Below are 7102 nucleotides of genomic sequence, written 5' to 3' on the forward strand. Positions count from 1 at the left end.
AAAATGCGCCTTGCAGAAAGACAGACAAAATTTTTAAATGCGATTTTTATTATCAGCAACGGACATATATCATGTTCCCGAAATCTGGAATTTCCTTTTGATATTACAAACAGACGATCTAATTTGATTATATGTTTAGATAGATAGATAGAATAGATAGAAGTTGAGAAATCAACACTGAAATCACTATCTGAGTAAAGCTTTAAAACTGTTAAATATTTTAAGATCAAACAGATGTCATATTTTAAAACAAATGAAGCTATAAAATGAATTACAGAGCTTGTAATTAGTATTTTGCGGATTAATCTGTAACCTTCACCATCGGAGTCCGTCGTAACGAAGTCCTCGGTTGAGGTTAATTAGAGTCCAGTCGTAAATCGCTTTGGCTTAGGAACCTCGTCCTCCAAGTTAAGGGTCAGACGTAAATAATTCCATTACGTCTAACTGTCTAGGTATCGCAAATCAATATTACAATTGACAACGAATTTAACGAAATATTTTACAATGACGAAGGTACAATGACCTTACATCTTTACTAATATTATAAAGTGGAAAGATTTGTATTTTTGTATGCATTGAAAGAACTTAAAAACTACTAGACCAATCTCAAACATTCTTTCACTACTAAAAAGTTACGTTACCAGTGAATAACGTAGGCTATGTTTTTTAATATTTTCCGATTCTACGTTGACGAAGTCACAAGCAACAGCTAGTATTGTACAAAGATATTTTAATACATGGTAATTAATTACGTTTGATAATGATATTCTGACTAAAATTAGATTCTTGGTGAAATTATGTTTATTTCCTCGCCCGTGAATCCGCCTACATGCTCGTCCAGACTATGCTTTACATCTATGCCTAGTTTTATCGAGATCCGTTCAGCCGTTTAAGCGTAAACTCTAATAAACATCCGTACTTCTAAACGTTCGCATTTATAATATTAGTAAGATAAAGATTTGTCATCATAAAACAATAATCTCGTTTTGTATGTGTACATTTTATATCGCAAAACGGGAAAAAATAACTTTACATTTATTACAAAAAATGTTTCTTTTATCGATGTACATTAATTAATCTTACTTTTTGATAAATACGACGACTTGAGAGATAATTTCTTCCATCGGCCACTCGGAACGCGTGCTACCGTTAAATAAATGAACTTTTATGAGTTAGGGCTCTGACAAAGTTAGCTCTTTAATATGGGCTTTGAACTTTCTTCGCTTTTGATAAACCGTGTCGTTACTTTAAATTACTTTTGGCAATATTTGAAACTTCACCTTTATAAAAGGACGAATCGATACGTTTTAGCTTTATATATTAACCATTTTCATTAATAAATATACATGATTTTTATTATAATATAAGTAGTATTGAAAATCTCTTTTAAATCAGAGAATAAATCGCATGTTTCAATTATAAAATATATTTAACTCAGTAAGATGTTGTAACGCCTACGTAAATTTAATAGCAATAACATCATATTTTGGTGTTATTGCTATTCAATAATATCAAACCAGCTAGCAACATCAAATCATATTTTCATTAAAAATAACGAGTTAAACTCATGCCAGCGACAAACCTCAAGTGAGCGTTGAAACATTTAAATATGTTTTGAACTTGGGGAGCGTCAACCTTAAAAATTACAAATGTAAAAGTAACTACAGATATTATAAGTAACTTCGCACTCACAATTACTAATTTACTTAATGACTTCTTAAGTGACAATTAAACATTTCTAAATGGTGCAAGTTTTACTTAATTTAGCTAATAAATAAATTTCTTATCTACGTTTTATAAGAAACCCATAACTAAGCTAACCATTGCTAAAGAATGCCTTAAAATGCAAAGTTATTCAAATTCCTGTCACTGCCCACCCCGTAGGCGAGCAAGCGTTAAATTAATGAACTTTTATAACTTTAAGTCTCAAGTCCGACTTTTCAAAGGGACTTTTAGGTCTTCAGTTTTAATATTTAATTCATATAATTTTGTGTAGATACATTTTTCTGAATTATCACTTCAAACTAATAATTTAAATGAAACCTCATTTTTTTTCTATAAAAATGAACACAAATCTAACTAGAGACTTACAATTTTTGTCTACTAAAAAACTTATAATATAAGAAAAAATCACTATTAAATACTTCGGGATTATTAAAACATTTTCGTGACGTCATCAACAGTATTAGATTTGCAGCGCCCCATATCGGGCGTAAAGTGCACTAACAAATCTCTTACAAAGTCGACGTTACGAATACGTTCTCGCAACTGTCTCGAAAACATTCGTGTTAGACCCTCTTTTCTGCTAATGTTAAAATAAATGCTTCCGAGATACAGAAAGGATAGCAATGCGGATTTATTCAAAATTCGCAATTAAATATGTATTACAAATATTCCCTATAATATCGATTTTAACTTTGACAAATATGTACATTGGTAGAGACCGATAATACAAGGCGAAATAGTGACGGTCTGTGAATGGTAAAATATAACAATAAAATTGAATTTATATCTCCTATCTATTTTCAATGTGACATACGTTTGGGACTGAATTCAAAACAGGACCTATGAATAAATTTTCTCATATGATTTAGTTATATTGCTTCTAGACTAAGTGTTATTTAAAGTAAAAAGGAATATGATATACGAAATCACTTCTCTACTCGACACACAAACTTAGAAAACAAACATAATTTTATATTTTTGAACTGGAAAATGCCTATAAACTCATAATACCTGTTAAAATATTATGTTGAAATATAACAAGAACGTAATACATGAACAACAAGTATAAATAATAGTATTTTTTTTATATACAACAACAATTTCAGACTGGTCAATTTTTAAAATTTTAAATCTCGTCCTACAAACAGATATGTTCAAATTGTTTCGAAAACAGACCTCTAAATATAAAAGTCATTTTATTTTCAGCGGCTTTCGATCGCTCGAATCTCATAGAGTCATCGTTCTTTTCGATCCGCCTTTTTCATGTAACTAACTCAACGACTAACATTCGACTTTTCCATATCATTCGGAACTACATAAATATATTACCTACTAGCTGTCACCTGCGACTTCGTTCGCCTGGTATTAATAAGTGGTTAATATCATGTGTATTTCCGGATTATTCTCTACATTTATGCCAAATTTTATACAGTTCCCTTAACCGGTTTAGGTTATAAACTCTAACTAAATCTATCTAAACTTTCGCATTTATTTCGTGTTTACGTCCTAAACGACTGAGCAGATTTTATTGAAATTTGGTATACATGTAAAGCAAAGACTGTAAGAAAACATAGACTACTTTTTAAATAAATTCCACGCGGACGGAGTCGCGGGCATAGCAATAAAAACGTTGAAATTTAAAATATTGATGTACAAAACGCGCCGCAGTTTCCATCCGTGTGGGCTAATTTAAATTGAACACCAGATTGATACAAGCTCAGTGCACTCCGCAGAGCCGATATCGGATTTACACAGCCGCATATTGCTTACAAGAATTAAAATTTTAAATGAAATCTTTTGTTTAAATTAAAATTGATTATTACGTAATTTACCTTTGTCCTTAAAGCAAGTTATTTCAGGTTTAAAATAATTAATTTATATTCTGTGTTATTTTTTATTTACAGATAGATTTCAATGTATTAAAGCAGCATAAATAAGAAAATATACAATTAGTAATTAATATGGGTAAAATAGATGGTTTACGATATTAAAATTTTATGCACAATTTATGGTTACAAGACAATAAGATTTTACTAATATTGTAAATCTGAAAGTTTAGATGGATGGATATTTGTTAGAGTTTGTAGCCTAAACTGCTGAACGGATCTCGATGAAATTTGGCACAGATGTAGAACAAAGTCTACAATAACACAGTCTACTACTTATAGTTTTTATTAATTCCATGAGGACGAAATTGCGAGCGAAAACTGCAATGATAAAAGTAATCGTAAAATCAAAAACGAACCTATTAACTTCAACATCGTGCAGTCAGCCAAACAAATCTGTAACAACAAATAAAATTTGAGAACAACAATAACAAAATGTGCAAAATAAACGGCTGAGCGGACACTATCGTACCATTTCCACGGAATGCACTCGCGCGAACATCAATTCATTATTCAATTTACATGTAGTCGACGTCCTGCGACCAGTATTTATGTTTTTAAAAATGTTTCGTTCAACAATACACGGGAATAAATTGAATTGTTACAAACTTTAATGTTACATAACGTAATTAAAATAAACGTGGAAACTATTATTGTGAAAAAATATAACACAAACTAACAAATGATAAACAGTTGTTCCATAGATATATGTAATTAGAAAGGCGATTGTTTAGAAACTACGCTTTTAATTCGTTTTCGATAGTAAAGCCTATCAATATTTTAAGTCGAATACCTTTCCACCGCGACACAATACCACAAGTTCTGTGGTAACCTGTCCATTTATGCAGATCAGTGTTACTACCTCTACTCTTTACAACCTGTCCATTTATACACGTCAGTGTTACTTCCTCTAATCTTTGTCAATTTGGAAAGATTTAAAATTACCGAATTTCAAATTAATTGAATCGGTAAAAACAATTTTATAAAATAAATTATGCTTTTTTTCTCCGATTATATTAAACGTTAATTTTTGAATGAAAATATTTGCTAAATTCGTTTACAAAAGAAGACGATTTTACTTTTAGTTTTATAAAAGAAAAAACTTGGCTTTTACCATATAGTTGTGTATTTGAATCAATTTTGCGAGCCCTCTAGTCAAGCCTACACGTTCGGCCGTCATGTCAAGTATAATTAGTGCAATCTACGAGAAACACGATTTAGTTAACAGCTCTCTGAGTGCATCATTACAGTTGTGACTTGAGCCTCTATTGTCGGCAGTTCATTTAATCAAATCATCCACCCTTTATACAAGACAGTAAATATTATTTTTAATATAAAAATTGGTAACAAGATCCTACAGTCAAGTTAACCAGCGATAAAAATTAGCATTACAATATTTTCAGAACTCATAATAATAGAAAGTTTTTTGTTTTATTGTCTTTTATCATTTTAAAAAGTCACATTTCCATAATGCCTAGAATCCATTGACAACTTCATACATTTTTTTTAATTGTCTTTCAAAACAAAAGTCGTGTATTTGATAGGTTTTTACGTAGCGAGGCTTCCCGCCATCCGGCCAAATGTAAATTAAACGATGAATTGATACGAGTGCGTTCTGTGGAAACGCAACAAAAACAACCCAGCGAACCGTTAATACCGAAATATTTATAAAATAAAAAGTAGTTCTTTTATGTTTCTAACATTTTTATTACAATAACTAGCTGTTCCCGTGCGACTTCGTTCGCATAAAGTTATGAAAATTTTATTTTATTGTTTACAATTGTCAATTGCAAATGTCAAAATACCAATTACCTTACTATTGCAATCTTGCTTCCTTGATGTTGGTAGCAACTTATGGTCTTTTTCCCACATTAGGGTTTTTACCCAAAATATATACCCCCTAAGTTTAATGGCATTTGTATACATATATAGCCAAAAGCGTGACGCAAGTGTAGGGCTTTTTATTGAAAAGAAATTATTCAAAAACATGCTGTCATAGCTGACATCTTAGACAACAAAGAAGTGTGAGTTTATGCTTTATTATAATAGTATGGAAGTATAGGTGATGCGATGTTTGTTTTGGATAAAGATAAAATAGATTAAAATGGATAAATAATTGCTATTGGTGATTCAAAATTTTTAATATCTAAAAAATATAAACATATTCTATTCCATGCAAAGTAAAATAATTAAAGTAAAATAAGTGAAAACGATAGCTGATCAATCATTGGTGTGTTATGACCACAAAGCGCCCGTTTAATTAATCATTCAATTAGGGTTTTGGGTTAACAGAGCGAATATCATTCTCGTTTGTAAATTATATTTCAAATTTTTGGTCCACAGAATACGCTATTTTGAAAAGACGCATAAAATCTGGATAAGGTCTTTAATTCTGTCTGAGACTGATAGGAGCGTGATATTTTCGTATATTAGGGTGGGTAGTTACTTCCATTCTAGTATACTTGCTCAGTTCTATCCGAACCACTGATGGGAGTAGACGTCAGGTGCACTCAGTACACATGTGATCTATTGTAGCTGAAAGAGTTTAAGCCGATTTTAAATTATAGAGTGTCCATTTGAAAACGTCGTTACATGCATTTTCTAACTCTACGTCTGAGGTATTTTTAATTTATTAATATGTATTTCTCATAGAACTATAGGGCGTAATAAGTAATAAGAATAAAGTTTTTTTAGAAAAGATACAGACGATGAACAAAATATATGGTATTTGTCAATATTATTTAATATTCAGGTGCATTTTTCTGAGCAGAGGGCGTCGTATATCATCGATGGACAATAGAAGCGTGCGTCATACGAGCATGAAGGATGAAGACAGATAGGAGTACGAATTGTGCAGACGTCGACATTATGTTTAGGAAAAAATGCTATAACAAACAGTGAGTTTACGTCGAGCTGCACGTCAAATACATTGTTGTCTCTATTTTCCCAACGAGTAAGAGCATCCGCACAAATAAACTATCGCACAACTGTTTAGTCTTGCTTTAATTGCTATGAGCTTATATAGTGGTGCGCCATTACATATTTTTAGTTGTGCAACTAATCAGTTGAATTGGCTGCGAAACAATCGACAATCGCACAACCGTTGTACGATTGTTTAGTTAAAGTACACGCTCCAAGAGAGGGATGACTAACATTTTTATGTAAAGGTGTTCCGACAATTTTACTGATATTATAAACTTGCTTTCGCCAGGGACTCCGTCCGTGTGGAATTAATAAAAAACAAAAGTATGTACCATATGTCCTCTACATCTTCACCAAATTTTGTAGAAATCCTTTCAGCTATTTAGGCTACAAACTCTTACAAACATCCATCCATCCATCCATGCATCCAAACTTTCGCATTTATCATATTAGCATGATGGAAAAGTTAGATGGATGTTTGTTACAGTTTGTGGCCTAAACGGCGGAATGGATTTTGCTAAAATTTGGCATATATGTAGAGCATAGCCTGGAAGAACACATAGGCCACT

The sequence above is a fragment of the Papilio polytes genome, unplaced genomic scaffold (assembly GCF_000836215.1).
Source record: "Papilio polytes unplaced genomic scaffold, Ppol_1.0 DF822845.1, whole genome shotgun sequence".
Lineage (NCBI taxonomy): Eukaryota > Metazoa > Arthropoda > Insecta > Lepidoptera > Papilionidae > Papilio > Papilio polytes.